General features: G+C 45.6%; 1 pseudogene; it reads left to right on the top strand.

Annotated features, from left to right (window-relative positions):
* The window catches only part of LOC138652206 (zinc finger protein 84-like), a 77934-nt pseudogene that overhangs the window by 27529 nt on the left and 29057 nt on the right, over window positions 1–21348 (top strand).

The raw sequence follows: 21348 nt of genomic DNA, 5'->3' as shown, positions 1-21348 counted from the left end.
CTCAACAATGTAGTTTAGACCACATGGCAGCAAGCCTCTTGTTCTGCTTTGAGTTTACTCAAGTTGTGAGATTAGTCACTCATAGCCCTTTGAGGCTTGACTTCCCCCTGCTGCGCTAGCTGCACACTGAAGGGGATTTTATAAATACAAACGATTAGTATGAAATTATATCTTCAATATTCTTTACACTCAGTTTTTAACTACAGTTGTTAATTCCCAAAATACCCTAATATAACCACCTCCCACAGCCTGTTTTTTTGTTCCTAATCAGGACCTATTTTTCAAATCTGATGTGTATCACTTTGTGGTGATAATTTTATATGCAGATTTCTTTGGAATAGTTTGCAGGCACAATGTAATGGGAGCACTGATAGCTCAAAAGATGGCTACCATGAACAGGCTTGGCGCTATCAACTCTGCTTTCCAAATCTCAGGGATTGCCCTATCCTTCATCCTTGAAACCCTCTACGTGGATCTGACACAGAGACCCCTAGGCTTGGGCCATGGTGTTACCTGCTGTTCTGTGGTGCGAGATGGGAAGAAGAATAGTCAGGTAGTTAGGTCAGAACCTGAAGTGCAAAGAAAATACAAAAATAGAAGACACGAGTAGTCAGTAAATGAGTCAGGGTCACAACAGTCAACAAATGCTCGAGCCGGGAGCTGAGCCCAGAGGAAAACAAGGCTGGATCTGGCAACTTTTGGCAATATGCTTTTGAGCTTTAGTAGGATCAGACAGGGAGCAGAATTGTTGAGCTGCACAGAACACACCCATAGGGCTCCTTCTCACTTGCATAACATACGTCCGAGTCTCGCAGGTTAAAACCCGGTTCTGCCGCCGGCACTCCAGAGCGGAGCGTGCAGCTCCATGTATTGCTGTGCGGCCGCACGCTCCACTCTGGAGTGCCGGCGGCAGAGCCGGGTTTTAACCTGCGAGACTCGGACGTATTTTACGCAAGTGAGAAGGAGCCCATAATGCCAGACTGGATGGTTCTAGTGATCCCATGCACCTTCACCGTACTGGCTGGACAGAGCCTGTGCCGCACATAGTTTCTGGTTCTAACGTCTCCTTCATCACCAGCGCTGCCTGCAAAAGGCATAAGGCAGCACCTGGTGACAGAAGCAGACTGCGAAGGAGCGGACTCCAGAGGAAAAAGACACACCATTTGCAGAAGCCCTAATATGACAAAATGTCAGAAAATCAGAACAGTAGAAATTCTCATAAAGTGACTCCATTTTGGAAATTATTAGCCTTATTGAATTAATCTATGTGTAAATTAGCACGCAGTGGATGTTGGAGAGTGAAAATTGCAAATGTGCCATTTTACTGTCCAACATGTAGCACTCAGATTGTGCTCCAGCAGACACACTTACCGTAAATGAAATGAGTTCTTCTCATTATAGTAATGCCAAATGCTTGGAAACGAAATGTGGTTTGGTTGCACTGCAAGGCTCAGAAGCGAGGGGAAGATTTGACTTTGGGAAAGCGAATATTGCTGGATTGGTTTATGGAAGCTATGTTGCGTTTCGATAATGTGGACACCACTGTTTTTCCATTGACAGATGATCAACCTGATTGGGACTTGTTTTTTGTGAGATGAGAAGTTTTTATTTGTAGCTTTTTTGCCTACATAACATTTTTTGGTGTTTTTTTAATTTTATATTTGTGAGGTAGTATGAACAAGCAGTTGAACACCACGGTCATCCTATGATTTTTTCTATTAGACTGAACTGTCAGTGTCTTGGTGAATAATAAAATATTTTACATAACTTGCCATTTTTCTTACAGTTTAAGTAGCAATGTTCAAAAATATAATATTCAAGGATATTTTACTAAAAAAAATAATTTGTTTTATTCTTGGCAGATGATTGTACCAGGAGATCAGAGGGACAGCTGACATCCTTAATTTTTAAATCGAATGATCTTGAGATCCCACAGGATACAATTGACGTGAATGCCACTACTCCAGATATACCATCATCCCTTCAAAGCAAAGACCTGTCATCTGATCCTTTGAAACAAGGCCTAACCTCTGATTCATTGCAGACTACTAAGGAAAATCAAAGTCACAAAATAAGAATTAAAAAACAAACTACTCCTAAAGCAAAAAAGTTATTTCAACGTTCAGAATATGGAAACCGTTTTCCCATCGAAATGTCTTTTCTTAAACATCAAGAAATTATTCACACAGCTGAGAATATATTTTCTTGTTACAAGTGTGGGAAATGTTTTAACCAAAAATCAAATCTTGTTAGTCACCAGAGAGCTCACACAGGAGAGAAGCCTTTTTCCTGTTCAGAATGTGGGAAATATTTTACGCAGAAATCAAATCTTGTTAGTCACCAGAGAACTCACACAGGAGAGAAGCCTTTTTCCTGTTCAGAATGTGGGAAATGTTTTGCAGTGAAATCTGATTTTATTAAGCACCAGAGAACTCACACAGGGGAGAAGCCTTTTTCCTGTTCAGAATGTGGGAAATGTTTTACACAGAAATCACATTTTGTTAAGCACCGTAGAACTCACACAGGGGAGAAGTCTTTTTGCTGTTCAGAATGTGGGAAATATTTTACAGAGAAATCAACTCTTGTTACACATCGACGAATTCACACAGGGGAGAAGCCTTTTTTCTGTTCAGAATGTGGGAAATATTTTAACCGGAAAGCGCATCTTGATAGCCACCAGAGAACTCACACAGGGGTGAAGCCTTTTGCCTGTTCAGAATGTGGGAAATGTTTTAGCCAGAAATCATATTTGGATAAGCACCAGAGAATCCACACAGGGGAGAAGCCTTTTGCCTGTTCAGAATGTGGGAAATATTTTACAGAGAAATCAAATTATCTCAGGCACCAGAGAATTCACACAGGAGAGAAGCCTTTTTCCTGTTCAGAATGTGGGAAATGTTTTAACCAGAAATCATATTTAGATAAGCACCAGAGAAATCACACAGGGAAGAAGCATTTTTCATGTTCTTAATGTGGGAAATGTTTTCTATGGAAATCAACTTTTAATAAACAACAAAGTGTCATGATTCCTCCACTCAGTGTGTCTTAAATGCGGTGACGGACAGCACAGTCATCCAATCTGGTGCTCAGCTTCTTTAAGGTGTTCCCTGTTACAGGTGATTTCACACTTACTTAGCTGAGCTGTCAGTCCCAGGCCTTTGCCAGACATAGTATCTGCTCAGAAGTTTGTCTTGTATTTCTATGCTCTGTTTGTTGATGTTTTGCTGCCTGACCTTGGACTTTGCTCTGATCCGCTGTCTTCCTGGAGTTCTGACATCAGATTGTGACCTAACTTTACCTTTGTATTTTCTCTTTAGTTTACTACATGCTCTCTTGGTATCTGACTCTGGAACGTTTGAGTACTCTGCCTCATGGCCTGTCCATGAGTAGTCACTAGCATCACATTACATCTGGCATATACTTTTTTTCCCCCACCAATGGGTCCAGTTTGTGCATTTTGTGATCATGTGGTGAATTTGACTGAGATGGTCCAGGATCTGGCTATGGAGTATCAGAAGCTAGAATCTTCACAGTTCCAGCTGCAGGGTCAGTTTTCTAGTACTATGGGTGCTTCCCAAAGTTCTCCACTATGTAGCTAGTCTCCCTCCGAACCAGTAGTGGCAATACCTGATAAACTTTCTTGGCAGAAAGACGAGTTTAGGGTATTCAGGGAGAGCTGTAGACTATTTTCTATCTTAAGATCCCGATCTTTTGGGAATGAGTTCCAGTGGGTGAGAATAATCATGTCCCTACTGTGACGGGACCTCAAACTTGGGCATTTTCTTTGCTCCCTCTAGCCCCAGAACGGTCTTCTGTTAACAAATTTTTTGACCCCTTAGTGATGATCTATGACAAAACACACAGAATCTAGGTCGTGGAGGCAAGAATCTTGGACCTGACACAGGGGGTCTGCACTGCTGAGGATTATAGTTCTGAGTTCTGGCAGTGTTCCACTGAAGCGCTGTGGAATGATGCAGCTCTCATGTGCCAGTTCCACGGAGACCTCTCGGATACTGTCAAGAATGCTCTGGCTCTGCATACTCTACCTTGTTCCTGGGGGAGGCTAAGAATGTGGGATTGACGTGATGAGTGACTGTATTTTGGTCATTCATCAGTCCATCCATGTACTTGAAATGGAACCAATGAAGGTTAGAGCTGCCAGCACTCAGACCGCTGAGAAGAGGTGTCGGCGTGACCTCAGACTCTGCCTTTATTGTGGTCACTTTGACATTTCCTTAAGGACTGCTCGGCACGTCCTCAAGCGAGAAAGCCATCGGGAAATTTCTAAGTCTGGGTGATTATTGAGGAGGTCACCAAGATTCCCAGGTACCATTTTACTACTCAGACAAAATACTGCTAAAAGTGGAACTACTTTGGTTATCTGCGTTAGCCGTCATTGGCTGTGAGTCTGCCGTGAACGTCATTGATTCTGGACTGGTTCTGAAATTAGGATTAGGGACAGTTAGATTGGATAGACCTATTCAAACGTTTGATATTAACAGGACTCCGTTACTCCAGAATCTTGTCGAGCAGGTAATTGTGGAATTCACACTTAGAGTGGGAATACTTCATTCTGAGTTCATCTCTTGCTATGTGTTGGACAATTAACCTGCTGGGTGTAATGCTGAGTGACTACTCATGGGTAAGCCATGACACAGGGTAGTTATATTAGAGATCTCATAGTACAGAGGAGTAAGACAAAGGTGAGGTAAGGTAACAGATCTGGGTCAAATGCCAGGAGGGCATGTCAAGACCAACAATGGATAGACGGAGGCCAAGTCCAAGGGGTCAGACAGATGCGTGAAATCAGAAAGTGTCAAAAGCAGAAGGGACAATCCACACAAATAGTCACAACAAATGCAAGGTAAGCAAAAAGATCAAGCTATCAGACACAGCAAGCGCACACCCAACTTAAGCAAAGCTACAACTTGCACTGAATTCAGGAAGCTACCCAGGTAAATAGAAAATAACGAAAGACAGGAGACACCTATGGACATGCTCACAGGCTAGATGAGATTGAGCAACTGGGCTGTCAATCACAATGCTGACAACACAGCACACCGTAGTATCAGATTAGATGGTTGGACTGTCACAAAACTGATAGTCCTTCACTCTTCAGATCCCACAGGGCAGCAGAGGTGTCACTCAAGGTGTCCCTAGGCCACAATCAGATATGAAAAGGTGACACTGGATTGGAATTGAGGCTTCCATGGCTTTGTATTCACAATCCTGTTATTGTATGGGGTTGGAAGGATATTGTTAAGTGAAGCCTCAATTGTCATAAGAAATATTTCAGTTCTGTAAAAATTTGCTCTACTGGTCTGGAAGGTCTGCTGGGGTACCTGAAGGACTTCAGAGGTGTGTTCTTGGAAAAACAGGCATAGATTTTACCTCCTTATCTTCCTTATGATTGTGCTACCGATCTTGTCCCTAATGCCAAATTACATAAAGTATGTCTTTATAATTTATCGAGACCTGAATGTACTGCCATGATAGAATATGTACATGAAAGTTTACGGAAGAGTCATATCCGTTCTCCCTCCTCGCCAGTAGCTTTTGGATTTTTCTTTTTGGTAAAAAGAAAGATGGTGGCTGTGGCGACACTGTCTCAAACTGGACACTGGTGCGGGGGTGAATTATTCTTAATTATGCCAGACATACTGTTCCTTTGTTCAGTAGGTCAAGGTCAAGGGACATGAGACCTCTTTTCATGTGATAATGTCCGTTGACCCTTGTATGTTAATTTGTGGAATGCCGGCTGATTACTTATTGCATCAACCCCCTGCAGTGTACCAGTCAGCGCAACTTGGAGGACGTACAAGTGTTTCTCACTAAATTAGAATATCATCAAAAAGTTCATTTATTTCAGTTCTTCAAATACAAAAAGTGAAACTCATAATATATACAGTGGGGCAAAAAAGTATTTAGTCAGTCAGCAATAGTGCAAGTTCCACCACTTAAAAAGATGAGAGGCGTCTGTAATTTACATCATAGGTAGACCTCAACTATGGGAGACAAACTGAGAAAAAAAAATCCAGAAAATCACATTGTCTGCTTTTTTAACAATTTATTTGCATATTATGGTGGAAAATAAGTATTTGGTCAGAAACAAAATTTCATCTCAATACTTTGTAATATATCCTTTGTTGGCAATGACAGAGGTCAAACGTTTTCTGTAAGTCTTCACAAGGTTGCCACACACTGTTGTTGGTATGTTGGCCCATTCCTCCATGCAGATCTCCTCTAGAGCAGTGATGTTTTTGGCTTTTCGCTTGGCAACACGGACTTTCAACTCCCTCCAAAGGTTTTCTATAGGGTTGAGATCTGGAGACTGGCTAGGCCACTCCAGGACCTTGAAATGCTTCTTACGAAGCCACTCATTCGTTGCCCTGGCGATGTGCTTTGGATCATTGTCATGTTGAAAGACCCAGCCACGTTTCATCTTCAATGCCCTTGCTGATGGAAGGAGGTTTGCACTCAAAATCTCACGATACATGGCCCCATTCATTCTTTCATGTACCCGGATCAGTCGTCCTGGCCCCTTTGCAGGGAAACAGCCCCAAAGCATGATGTTTCCACCACCATGCTTTACAGTAGGTATGGTGTTTGATGGATGCAACTCAGTATTCCTTTTCCTCCAAACACGACAAGTTGTGTTTCTACCAAACAGTTCCAGTTTGGTTTCGTCAGACCATAGGACATTCTCCTAAAACTCCTCTGGATCATCCAAATGCTCTTTAGCAAACTTCAGACGGGCCCGGACATGTACTGGCTTAAGCAGTGGGACACGTCTGGCACTGCAGGATCTGAGTCCATGGTGGCGTAGTGTGTTACTTATGGTAGGCCTTGTTACATTGGTCCCAGCTCTCTGCAGTTCATTCACTAGGTCCCCTCGCGTGGTTCTGGGATTTTTGCTCACCGTTCTTGTGATCATTCTGACCCCACGGGGTGGGATTTTGCGTGGAGCCCCAGATCGAGGGAGATTATCAGTGGTCTTGTATGTCTTCCATTTTCTAATTATTGCTCCCACTGTTGATTTCTTCACTCCAAGCTGGTTGGCTATTGCAGATTCAGTCCTCCCAGCCTGGTGCAGGGCTACCATTTTGTTTCTGGTGTCCTTTGACAGCTCTTTGGTCTTCACCATAGTGGAGTTTGGAGTCAGACTGTTTGAGGGTGTGCACAGGTGTCTTTTTATACTGATAACAAGTTTAAACAGGTGCCATTACTAGAGGTAATGAGTGGAGGAAAGAGGAGACTCTTAAAGAAGAAGTTACAGGTCTGTGAGAGCCAGAAATCTTGATTGTTTGTTTCTGACCAAATACTTATTTTCCACCATAATATGCAAATAAAATGTTAAAAAAACAGACAATGTGATTTTCTGGATTTTTTTTTCTCAGTTTGTCTCCCATAGTTGAGGTCTACCTATGATGTAAATTACAGACGCCTCTCATCTTTTTAAGTGGTGGAACTTGCACTATTGCTGACTGACTAAATACTTTTTTGTCCCACTGTAGTCATTACAAACTGATCTATTTCAAGTGTTTATTTCTGTTTATGTTGATAATTATGATGTACAGCCAATGAAAACACCAAAGTCATTATCTCAGTAAATTAGAATAGTTAACAAAAAAACACCTGCAAAGGCTTCCTAAGCAATTAAAAAGGTCCCTTATTCTGTGTCAGTAGGCTCCACAATCATGGGGAAGACTGCTGACTTGACATCTGTCTATAAGGCAGTCATTGAGATACTCCACAAGGAGGGTAAGGTCATTGCTAAAGAAGCGGTCTGTTCACATAGTGCTGTATCCAAGCATATTAACCCCTCTCTGACTTTAGACGTACTATCCCGTTGAGGTGGGGTGGGCCCGTATGCCCACCAACGGGATAGTACATTATAGCTATCGGCCGCGCTCACGGAGGGAGCGCGGACGGGTGTCAGCTGACTATTGTAGCTGACATCTGGCACTGTGTGCCGGGAGCGGACACGGACCGCCCCGGCACACTGTGCTCAAACATAATCGCAGCGTTCCGGGAGCATAGGGAAGCATCGCACAGGGAGGGGGCTCCCTGCGGGATTCCCTGAGACCCTCGGTACAAGGTGATGTGCTCACCTTGTACCGAGCGTCTCCTCCCTGCAGGCCCCGGATCCAAAATGGCCACGGGGCTGCATCCGGGTCCTGCAGGGAGGTGTCTTACCAAGCGTCTGCTCGGAGCAAGCGCTGGTAAGCCAGGAGCAGTGCACGTCAGATCGCTGATCTGACACAGTGCTCTTCAAAGTGTCAGATCAGCGATCTTTCACTATAGCATGATGTCCCCCCTGAGGCAATGTTATAAAGTGAAAAAAAAAATATTCAGATGTGTAAAAAAAAAATAAAAAAATTCCTAAATAAAAATAAAAATAAAAAAATATATATATATAGTTCCCATAAATACATTCCTTTAAATAAAAAACCCAAAACAATAAAAGTACACATATTTAGTATCACCGCGTCCGTAAAGACCCGACCTATAAAACTATCCCACTAGTTAACCCCTTCAGTGAACACCGCAAAAAAGCAAAAAAAAGAGGCAAAAAACAACCATTTATTATCATATCGCCGAACAAAAATTGGAATAACACGCAATCAAAAAGACAGACCGTTGTTGAAAACGTCATCTTGTCCCACAAAAAACAAGCCACCATACCGCTTCATCAGTGAAAAAATAAAAAAGTTATAGTCCTCAGAATAAAGCGATGCAAAAGTAACTCTTTCTTCTATAAAATAGTTTTTATCGTATAAAAGCACCAAAACATAAAAAAATAATCTAAATGAGGTATCGCTGTAATCGTACTGACCCAAAGAATATAACTGCTTTATCCATTTTACCAAACGCGGAACGGTATAAACGCCCCCCCAAAAGAAATTCATGAATAGCTGGTATTTAGTCATACTGCCTCACAAAAATCGGAATAAAAAGCGATAAAAAAAGTTACGTGCCGAAAAATGTAACCAATAAAAACGTCAACTCGTCCCGCAAAAAACAAGACCTCACATGACTCTGTGGACCAAAATATGGAAAAATTATGGCTCTCAAAATGTGGTAACGCAAAAAAAAATATTTTTTGCAATAAAAAGCTTTTTTTAGTGTGTGACAACTGCCTATCATAAAAATCCGCTAATAAACCTGCTATAAAAGTAAATCAAACCCCCCTTCATCACCGGTTAGTTAGGGAAAAATAAAAAAATTAATAAAATGTATTTATTTCCATTTTCCCATTAGGGTTAGGGCTAGGGTTAGGATTAAATTTACGGTTGGAATTAGGGTTAGGGGTGTGGTTAGGGTTATGGTTGGGATTAGGGTTAGGGGTTTGTTGGAGTTAGGGATGTGGTTAGGGTTGGGTTTGGGATTAGAGGTGTGTTTGGGTAAGGGTTTTAGTTAGAATTGGGGGTTTCCACTGTTTAGGCACATAAGGGCTCTCCAAACGCGACATGGCGACAGATATCAATTACAGACAATTCTGCGTTGAAAAAGTAAAACAGTGCTCCTTCCCTTCCGAGCTCTCCCATGCGCCCAAACAGGGGTTTACCCCAACATATGGGGTGTCAGCGTACTCAAGAGAAATTGGACCCCAGTTGTTGTCCAATTTGTCCTGTTACCCTTGTGAAAATAAAAATTTGGGGGGCTAAAAAAACATTTTTGTGGGACAAAAATAATTTTTTATTTTCACGGCTCTGCGTGTTAGGTGTCGAGTTCCCGCCTCTGCACAGGGGGAATCTCGAACTATCTCCGCTGCGGTCTCCCATTCTTCTCCAGCCACAGTGGAGTCTGCTCAACAGAGACGTCGGTCCCAGCGTCTAGCTCAGGCTAATACTGGACGACTGGTGGCAGCAGCAACCTTGTCCACTGCCACCTCTGTTCCGACTCTATCTCGCCTCCTGGTGCCAGAAAAATTTTCTGGTGATAGTAAATCTTGTAGGGGTTTCGTGAGTCAGTGCTCTATTCATCTCGAGCTTCTGGCTGCACGTTTCCCCACAGAGCAGGCTAAGGTGGGATTTATTGTGTCTCTCCTGTCGGACAGGGCGTTGGAGTGGGCTACGCCGCTGTGGGAGCGCGGCGATCATGTGGTGCAGAATGCTCCGTTGTTTCTGAGCACTCTGAAACAGGTCTTTTTAGGACCTCGTGTCACCCATGATACGGCGCTCCAACTGTTGGCATTAACTCAGGGCTCATCCTTGGTCAGCCATTTTGCCGTCCATTTTCGCACACTAGCATCTGAGCTGGGGTGGTCAGATAAAGCCCTTATTACGATATTTTGGAGGGGGCTGGCTGACCACGTGAAGGATGCTCTGGCCACTAGGGAGATTCCAGCCACAATGGAAGAGTTAATAGCAGTGTCCACTCATATTGACCTCCGTGTTCACGAGCGGAGGTTAGAGCGAGCCCAGTGTAGGCAGAGGTTTCGGCTGGCTCCTACCTTCGCCAAACCTTTGGAATCTCCAGTCCAGGCCCCTGAGTCCCATGAGCCTATGGTAGTGTCACGAGCGGGATCTAAGTCCCGGACCACTCGTGCACTCCAGGTTTGTCATGTTTGCCAGCAGTCAGGACATCTTGCCACCAGATGTCCCCAGCGGTCGAGGAAGCGCCAGCGTCTAGTGGTAGGTGGAGGTACACTAGACACGGCGATGTTTGCCTCCAAATTGTCCTATAAGGGGACAATTACTATAGGCTCATTTTCCCACTCGGTAGAGCTCTGCGTGGATTCTGGGGTGGAGAGCAATTTTATGTCATCTGCCTTTGCCCAACGTCACGCAATTCCCCTGGTAATGTTAGCTCAACCAGTGACCGTACGAGTGGTAAATGGGTCGACACTGCCATCACAGATAACAAACCCGACCATCCCTTTCACTCTGTCCATGTCACCATCTCATCAGGAGATTATATCTCTGCTTGTCATTCCTGAGGGAATTCACAACGTCCTGTTGGGGATGCCTTGGCTTCGGTACCACTCTCCTCATATTAAGTGGTCCACAGGCAGAATTTTGGGATGGGGTGAATCTTGTGGGAGTAGATGTCAGAGGGAATGTGTTCAGGTTGCTACTACTGAGGTACCCGCAGATCTATCCTCTCTCCCCAAGCAATATTGGCCCTATGTAGACGTGTTCTCCAAAAGAGCTGCGGAGACCCTTCCGCCTCACCGCCCCTATGACTGTCCTATTGACCTCTTTCCTGGTGCTGAGCCTCCCCGGGGTGGAGTCTATCCGTTATCTCTCCCGGAGACGGAGGCAATGTCACAGTACATCAAGGAAAATTTGGCAAGAGGATTCATTAGGAAGTCAGTGTCACCTGCAGGGGCTGGGTTCTTCTTCGTGCAGAAGAAGAATGGGGAACTACGTCCATGCATAGATTACAGGGGTCTTAACGCCATCACCGTTAAGAATAAGTATCCTTTGACCCTGATATCTGAGCTCTTTGATAGGCTTCAGGGAGCAAGGGTATTTACAAAATTAGATCTGTGGGGTGCTTACAACCTGATTCGCATCCGTGAGGGGGACGAATGGAAGACGGCTTTTAACACCAGGGATGGGCACTATGAATATCTGGTGATGCCCTTCGGGCTCTGTAATGCCCCAGCCGTTTTCCAAGACTTTGTGAACGACATCTTCCAGTATATGCTCTCCTCCTCGGTCGTAGTCTATCTGGATGATATTCTCATCTACTCCCAGATATTGACTCCCACCGGAGAGATGTTTGCAAAGTCTTCGACCTCCTACGGGCAAACTCCCTCTATGCCAAGTTGGAGAAGTGTGTGTTCAAGCAGGAGTCCCTACCTTTCCTAGGCTATATCATCTCCGCCCAGGGATTGGCTATGGATCCTGCCAAACTACAGGTTGTGATGGACTGGCAGGAACCCCATTCTCTTAAAGCGGTGCAGCGCTTTATGGGGTTCATTAATTACTATCGCCAGTTCATTCCACACTTCTCAACTTTGGTAGCTCCCTTGGTTGCCCTCACCAAAAAGGGAGCAAATCCCAAACTGTGGTCCAAGGCCTTTCTCTCCATTAAGTCTCACTTCGTTAGCGCTCCCATCCTACATCGCCCCGATGTAGATAAGCCATTTATAATGGAGGTGGATGCCTCATCTGTTGGTGCTGGAGCAGTCCTTTTCCAAAAGGATGCTCAAGGTCGGAAGCATCCTTGCTTCTTCTTTTCTAAGACCTTCTCACCAGCAGAGAGGAATTATTCCATCGGGGACAGGAGTTGCTAGCCATGAAGTTGGCCTTCTCGGAGTGGAGACATCTCTTGGAGGGCGCTCCTTTTCCCTTCCAAGTCTTCACAGATCACAAGAATTTGGTGTACCTGCAGACAGCCCAGCGGTTAAATTCTCGCCAGGCCAGATGGTCCTTGTTCTTCTCCCGGTTTCATTTCACCCTTCATTTTCTTTCCGGGGAGAAGAACATTCGTGCCGACACTCTCTCTCGCTCCTTTGTATCATCTGTGGAGGAGGAAGAGGAGCCTCGGCTTATTGTCCCCACCGAGAGCCTGAAAATTGTGGCCCCGGTTTTGCTAGAGTCTGTGCCTCTGGGCAAGACTTTTGTACCATCCAGTTTGCGTCCGGAGGTTCTCTCTTGGGCTCATTCGTCCAGGGTGGGTGGACATTTTGGGTCCAAAAGGACATCTGAGTTACTGGCGAGGACATACTGGTGGCCGCATATGGCTCGTGATGTCACAGACTATGTTCGGGCGTGTGTCTCTTGCGCCAAGAACAAGTCTCCTCGGCAACGGCCAGCTGGGTTGCTTTACCCCCTGCCAGTGGCGGACAGGCCCTGGGAAATGGTCGGGATGGACTTTGTGGTGGGCTTACCCAAATCTCGTAGCTGTACCATTATCTGGGTGGTCACCGACCATTTTTCCAAAATGGTTCATTTGGTGCCTCTTCCACGGCTACCTTCTGCATGGGTTCTGGCAGCGTTGTTCATCAGGCATATCTTTTGCCTACACGGTATGCCGGACAAAATTGTCAGTGACCGGGGTCCGCAGTTTGCGTCTCGATTCTGGAGAGAGCTTTGTCGTTTACTCAGTATTGAGCTGAATCTCTCTTCGGCATATCATCCCAAGACGAATGGGTTGGTTGAGAGAGCCAACCAGACCCTGGTCACATATTTACGACATTTTGTTTCTGCCAGGCAGGATGACTGGGCATCCTTGCTACCATGGGCAGAGTTTGCGCTTAACAACGCCGTAGCCGACTCCACCGGTCAGACTCCATTCCTCCTAAATTACGGCCAGCATCCGCGTGTCCCTGTGCCCATGTCTGTGTTTTCCGCTGACTCCATAGTGGCAGACTGGGCTGTGGAGGCACGGGACATTTGGGACCGCACTCAGGATGCCATTCGGGTCTCCAAGGAGAGAATGAGGACCTCCGCCGATGCACATTGGTGCCCCTGCTCCAACTCTTACTCCTGGCGACTTGGTGTGGCTCTCCGCCCGTAACATCAGGCTGCACATTGAGTCCACTAAGTTTGCACCTCGCTACTTGGGTCCCTTCAAGGTCCTCGAACAGTTTAATCCTGTGGTCTACCGTCTGGCCCTTCCTCCACGCCTGGGTATCACCGACACCTTTCATGTGTCCCTCTTGAAGCCCGTATACATGTCCCGGTTTTCCGAGTCATCTGCCGGGACATCGGGTTCGTCTACAGACGATTATGAGGTGAACTCTATTTTGGGGTGCAAGGTGGTACGTGGCAAAAAATTCTATTTGGTGGATTGGAAGGGTTATGGCCCAGAGGACAGGTCCTGGGAGCCTGCTGAACACATTCGAGCTCCACAGCTCATTGCGGCCTTTGAGCGTAGTGAGGTCCAAGGAAGAGGGGGCCCTAGGAGGGGGGGTAATGTTAGGTGTCGAGTTCCCGCCTCTGCACAAGGGGAATCTCGAACCATCTCCGCTGCGGTCTCCCATTCTTCTCCAGCTGCAGTGGAGTCTGCTCAGTGGAGACGTCGGTCCAAGCATCTAGCTCAGGCTAATACTGGACGACTGGTTACTACTGCCCTTCCAGGCTCTGTTCTTGTAGCCAGCAATGTTCAGCAGCGAGCAGGTCTTTCTGGGACTAAGTCCTGCTTTTCTCGTTCTGAGCATGCCCTGAGTGAGATCTCTCAGTGGAGATCGAGGGTCACATGGTCAGATGCTGCAGCTAAATCCATTGGTCCTGTAGGTGCTAGGACTAAGTCCTGCTTTGCACACACTGAGCATGCCCAGGGCAAGATCTCTCAGTGGAGATTTAGGGTCACATGCTCAGGTATGGCAGTCTCTCATTGGTCCTTCTGGGAAGGTCTTTTACTTGCAGCAGCTATATAAGGCTCGCATGGCTGCACGGCCATGCGCTAGTATACAATTGTTATCGTGTGTGTTGATGAGTGCAAGTCGTTCCTTAAAAAACTCATCCCTTGTGTATGACTGTTCGCGTAAGGTGTATGGCTGCAATCTAGCGCCCGGCTGAACTCACAGCTTTAACACACAAAACAGCGTCTAACTGCTGTGACCGCCAGTGCAGCGCCGTGCGCTATTAGAGCGCTTACCTTACCCAAGTCTGGGTGGTTAGTGGTGTCCGCTAGTGTGGCACAGCATGCACTTCTGTGCATATTTCCTCTAATACCCCAATTGTGGTGTCGATCGCAAGAGGTCTACACTAACTCTAATCCTGTGTCCTGGGATAGAGTTCCGTGGTTCCTTGCTTGCGCTCTCTGTGCGGTACCGCAACCCTGTGACTTAACAGGGATCACTTTCTTCATACAGGGTGAAGTTAACCCATGTGTGTATCCTCATTGTACCGCCATGTAGTCCGTCATTACTTAGCAGCAGGTTCCATCTCTGCACGGTGGACCCCGGGCTGCAAAAGCCCTAACATTATGCTAGCGCCAGGGTCTGGCTAGTAATGACAGACAAACAGCAATCTTTGCAGTACATCCAGCAGCTGGAGGGTAGGTTGGCGGCTCTTGAGCGCACAGCCTCAGCTGTGGATGTGACCGCAGTTGCTGTTCAGGCTGGCAGCAGCAACCTTGTCCACTGCCACCCCTGTTCTGACTCTATCTCGCCTCCCGCTGCCATTATTATATCTATTTAATTATTTGGTGCGTTCCGCTAGCCCTAACACTGCGTTATAAACTGTAGTGAAATACTTGGGGGTTCAAAGTTCTCACAACACAACTAGATAAGTTCCTTGGGGGGTCTAGGTTCCAATATGGGGTCAATTGTGGGGGGTTTCTACTGTTTAGGACCATTCCATTTAAGTCTACATTCCAAATGGCGCTCCTTCCCTTCTGAGCTCTGCCATGCACCCAAACGGTGGTTACCCCCAGGGCCGGCTCCAGGTTTTTGAGGGCCCCGGGCGAATGAGTCTCAGTGGGCCCCCCCCCTTAACACATACAGTGGGGCAAAAAAGTATTTAGTCAGTCAGCAATAGTGCAAGATCCACCACTTAAAAAGATGAGAGGCGTCTGTAATTTACATCATAGGTAGACCTCAACTATGGGAGACAAACTGAGAAAAAAAAAATCCAGAAAATCACATTGTCTGTTTTTTTAACATTTTATTTGCATATTATGATGGAAAATAAGTATTTGGTCAGAAACAAAATTTCATCTCAATACTTTGTAATATATCCTTTGTTGGCAATGACAGAGGTCAAACGTTTTCTGTAAGTCTTCACAAGGCTGCCACACACTGTTGTTGGTATGTTGGCCCATTCCTCCATGCAGATCTCCTCTAGAGCAGTGATGTTTTTGGCTTTTCGCTTGGCAACACGGACTTTCAACTCCCTCCAAAGGTTTTCTATAGGGTTGAGATCTGGAGACTGGCTAGGCCACTCCAGGACCTTGAAATGCTTCTTACGAAGCCACTCCTTCGTTGCCCTGGCGGTGTGCTTTGGATCATTGTCATGTTGAAAGACCCAGCCACTTTTCATCTGAAATGCCCTTGCTGATGGAAGGAGGTTTGCACTCAAAATCTCACGATACATGGCCCCATTCATTCTTTCATGTACCTGGATCAGTCGTCCTGGCCCCTTTGCAGAGAAACAGCCCCAAAGCATGATGTTTCCACCACCATGCTTTACAGTAGGTATGGTGTTTGATGGATGCAACTCAGTATTCTTTTTCCTCCAAACACGACAAGTTGTGTTTCTACCAAACAGTTCCAGTTTGGTTTCATCAGACCATAGGACATTCTCCCAAAACTCCTCTGGATCATCCAAATGCTCTCTAGCAAACTTCAGACGGGCCCGGACATGTACTGGCTTAAGCAGTGGGACACGTCTGGCACTGCAGGATCTGAGTCCATGGTGGCGTAGTGTGTTACTTATGGTAGGCCTTGTTACATTGGTCCCAGCTCTCTGCAGTTCATTCACTGGGTCCCCCCGCGTGGTTCTGGGATTTTTGCTCACCGTTCTTGTGATCATTCTGACCCCACGGGGTGGGATTTTGCGTGGAGCCCCAGATCGAGGGAGATTATCAGTGGTCTTGTATGTCTTCCATTTTCTAATTATTGCTCCCACTGTTGATTTTTTCACTCCAAGCTGGTTGGCTATTGCAGATTCAGTCTTCCCAGCCTGGTGCAGGGCTACAATTTTGTTTCTGGTGTCCTTTGACAGCTCTTTGGTCTTCACCATAGTGGAGTTTGGAGTCAGACTGTTTGAGGGTGTGCACAGGTGTCTTTTTATACTGATAACAAGTTTAAACAGGTGCCATTACTACAGGTAATGAGTGGAGGAAAGAGGAGACTCTTAAAGAAGAAGTTACAGGTCTGTGAGAGCCAGAAATCTTGATTGTTTGTGTCTGACCAAATACTTATTTTCCACCATAATATGCAAATAAAATGTTAAAAAAACAGACAATGTGATTTTCTGGATTTTTTTTTCTCAGTTTGTCTCCCATAGTTGAGGTCTACCTATGATGTAAATTACAGACGCCTCTCATCTTTTTAAATGGTGGAACTTGCACTATTGCTGACTGACTAAATACTTTTTTGCCCCACTGTACCACGATTCATGATGCACAGATAAGAAATAAAAAAGTATAGTACAATGCCAGATTTAACTGACGCAGTATATAACGCACAGCCCGTGACGCAGTATATAACACACAGCCCGTGACGCAGTATATAACACACAGCCCATGATGCAGTATATAACGCACAGCCCGTGGTACAGTATTTAATGCACAGCCCGTGACGCAGTATATAACACACAGCCCCTGACGCAGTATATAAAACACAGCCTGTGACGCAGTACATAACACACAGCCCGTGACGCAGTATATAACACACAGCCCGTGATGCAGTATATAACACACAGCCCGTGACGCAGTATATAACACACAGCCCGTGACGCAGTATATAACGCACAGCCCGTCACACAGTATATAACGCACAGCCCGAGACGCAGTATAACCCATAGCCCTTGACGCAGTATATAACGCACAGCCCTTAATGCAGTATATAACACACAGCCCGTGACGCAGTATATAAAACACAGCCTGTGACGCAGTATATAACGCACAGCCCTTAACGCAGTATATAACGCACAGCCCGTGACGCAGTATATAACGCACAGCCCGTGACGCAGTATATAACGCACAGCCCGTCACACAGTATATAACGCACAGCCCTTAACGCAGTATATAACACACAGCCGCAGTATATAAAACACAGCCTGTGACGCAGTATATAACGCACAGCCCGTGACGCAGTATATAATGCACAGCCCGTCACACAGTATATAACGCACAGCCCGAGACGCAGTATAACCCATAGCCCTTGACGCAGTATATAACGCACAGCCCTTAACGCAGTATATAACACACAGCCCGTGACGCAGTATATAAAACACAGCCTGTGACGCAGTATATAACGCACAGCCCGTGATGCAGTATATAACGCACAGCCTGTGACGCAGTATATAACGCACAGCCCGTCACACAGTATATAACGCACAGCCCGAGACGCAGTATAACCCAGTATAAGATTGCCTTGTGCAGGCATGTACTACGGAGGACAGAGAATGAACTTCAATCCAATATTGCAGCCAGCATGCAGCCAGCGGGTAAGGAAAGGGTGAATCAAACACCCGAAAACCCCGCCCCTATGGCTGAAAATTGTTCCCTTCAAATTCAGGTGACAGAGTCCCTTTAAGTAAATCAGGTGATGTGCATCTCTGTAATGAGGAGGGGTGTTGTCTAATGACATCAAAACCCTATATAAGGTGTGCTTAATTATTAGGGAACTTCCTTTCCTTTGGCAAAATGGGTCAGAAGAGAGATTTGACGGGCTCTGAAAAGTCCAAAATTGTGAGATGTCTTGCAGAGGGATGAAGCAGTCTTGAAATTGCCAAACTTTTGAAGCGTGATCACCGAACAATCAAGCGTTTCATGGCAAATAGCCAACAGGGTCGCAAGAAGCGTGTTGGGCAAAAAAGGCGCAAAATTTCTGCCCATGAATTGAGGAAAATCAAGCGTGAAGCTGCCAAGATGCCATTTGCCACCAGTTATGCCATATTTCAGAGCTGCAATGTTACTAGAGTAACAAAAAGCACAAGGTGTGTGATACTCAGGGACATGGCCAAGGTAAGGAAGGCTAAAAAATGACAAGAAACATAAGATAAAACGTCAAGACTGGGCCAAGAAATATCTTAAGACTGACTTTTCAAAGGTTTTCTGGACTGATGAATGGAGAGTGACTCTTAATGGGCCAAAGGCTGGATCAGTAAAGGGCAGAGAGCTCCACTCTGACTCAGACCCCAGCAAGGTGGAGGTCGGTACTAGTATGGGCTGGTATCATCAAAGATGAACTTGTGGGACCTTTTCGGGTTGAGGATGAAGTGAAGCTCAACTCCCAGACCTACTGCCAGTTTCTGGAAGACAACTTCTTCAAGCAGTGGTACAGGAAGAAGTCAGTATCGTTCAAGAAAAACATGATTTTCATGCAGGACAATGCTCCATCACATGCCTCCAACTACTCCACAGCGTGGCTGGCCAGTAAAGGTCTCAAAGAAGAAATAGTAATGACATGGCCCCCTTGTTCATCTGATCTGAACCCCATAGAGAACCTGTGGTCCCTCATAAAATGTGAGATCTACAGGGAGGGAAAACAGTCCACCTCTCGGAGCAGTGTCTGGAGGCTGTGGTGGCTGCTGCACGCAATGTTGATCATAAACAGATCAAGCAACTGACAGAATCTATGGATGGAGGCTGCTGAGTGTCATCATAAAGAAAGATGACTATATTGGTCACTAATTTTTTGGGGTTTTGTTTTTGCATGTTAGAAATGTTTCTAAATTTTGTGCAGTTATATTGGTTTATCTGGTGAAAATAAACAAGTGAGATGGGAATATATTTGGTTTTTATGAACTTGCATAATAATTCTGCACAGTAATAGTTACCTGCACAAACAGATATCCTCCTAAGATAGCCAAATCTAAAAAAAAAACACCAACTTCCAAAAATATTAAGCTTTGATATTTACGAGTCGTTTGGGTTGATTGAGAACATAGTTGTTGATCAATAATAAAAATTATCCTCTAAAATACAACTTGCCTAATAATTCTGCATGCAGTGTATTTGTCTCCAGGCAGAGAAATCACAGGTTACATTCCACACATAAAACTGTGTAGAAAAGGCGGCGCGGGGGTAACTGTGCCAGTAGTGAGGGCGAATAATGCCGGAAATGTCACTGACTGAGGAGAAGGAAGTTTCCATGTAGCGTCTTCACTACGGATATCATGTGACCCCTGACTCCTCCCCTCCTGTGACCTCATCACAGGTCCTGTGAGCACAGAACAGCCGTATATGTGGTGTGCGGCTCTGCAGGTGGAGGTGGAGGCTCCATTATTCTCTATGTGGAGTGCGGCTCTGCAGGTGGAGGGATGTGGTGATTCCCCATTACTGGCGCATTAATACTAGTAATATATTGCACCGGGGATATCGCAGCCAATTCCCACAAGAAGAATCCTGGAAACACAGAATTAGAAATGATTCTTTCTCCGCATTTTCTCTAGGACTTAATACATTCCTGATTCCGGAGAATAATAGAAATACGGCAGAAAACAGAGGAAGAAAATTCAGAGAAGAAGCTTCATAGAAAGACCCTGAAGTTACAGACGGCGTTTAAACCTTTGAGAGAAAGTGATTCCAGGGAGTAAATCCAGAACTCGTCTCTGTTTCCTGCGTTGTGATCGTGAATCCACTGCGGTCGCCTCTTCTAACACCGACCATCGAAGATCAGAACTTTTATCACCATCTCAGAGAAATGTCTGGCCATGGTGGTCTCGCCAAAGTTCTGCTCTTTCTTATTCTTTTCTTGCAGGGGTCACAGTAAATGTCATCCTAGATCCATAGAGCCAAATAGAGGAGCGATGTTCCTTCAGCCTGATGGTAATTAATGGTCACATTTGTCCAATGTCCACTTTACCACAAGGCACTTTACCGAGTAAATCCCACTAGAACTGTAGAAGGTAAAGACCCCAATATCCATAGGTGTCCCTTCTAATTGGGGGAGACTCTCACTTCTAATAATCCTCGGACAGTTCTGACAAACACGGAAAAGTGCCCCTTTATGGATGTGACAGAAAGTCTGTTTAGTCACTTTAGCTTAAAGGGAACCTGTCACTCCCAAAATCGAAAGATGAGCTAAGCACACCATTATCAGGGGCTTATCTACAGCATTCTGTAATGCTGTAGCTAAGCCCCCGATGTATCCTGAAAGATGAGAAAAAGAGGTTAGATTATACTCACCCAGGGGCGGTTCTGTTCTGGTCCGATGGGCGTCACGGTCCGGTCCAGGGACTCCCATGTTCTTACGATGACGTCCTCTTCTTGTCTTCAGGCTGTGGCTCTGGCGCAGGCGTACTTTGTCTGCCCTATTGAGGGCAGAGCAAAGTACTGCAGTGCGCAGGCGCCGGGCCTCTCTGACCTTTCCTGGCATCTGTGCACTGCAGTACTTTTCTCTGACCTCAACAGGGCAGACAAAGTACGCCTGCGCCGGAGCCGCAGCGTGAAGACAAGAAGAGGACGTCATCGTAAGAAAATGGGAGGCCCCAGACCAGACCGTGACGCCCATCGGATTGGACCGCCCGCCCAGGTGAGTATAATCTAACCTCTTTTTCTCATCTTTCAGGATACATCAGGGGCTTATCTACAGCATTCTGTAATGCTGTAGATAAGCCCCTGATAATGGTGGGCTTAGCTCATCTTCGATTTTGGGGGTGACAGGTTCCCTTTAATAGTATCAGCTCTAATCAAATGGTTAGATAGCGATTCACCCTGAAGACTCACAAATTGTGGGGATGTTATAATTATGTTATATTTGGGGAGTTTTTGTGT

The sequence above is a fragment of the Ranitomeya imitator genome, chromosome 10 (assembly GCF_032444005.1).
Source record: "Ranitomeya imitator isolate aRanImi1 chromosome 10, aRanImi1.pri, whole genome shotgun sequence".
Lineage (NCBI taxonomy): Eukaryota > Metazoa > Chordata > Amphibia > Anura > Dendrobatidae > Ranitomeya > Ranitomeya imitator.
This window is presented reverse-complemented; position numbering and strand designations above follow the sequence as displayed.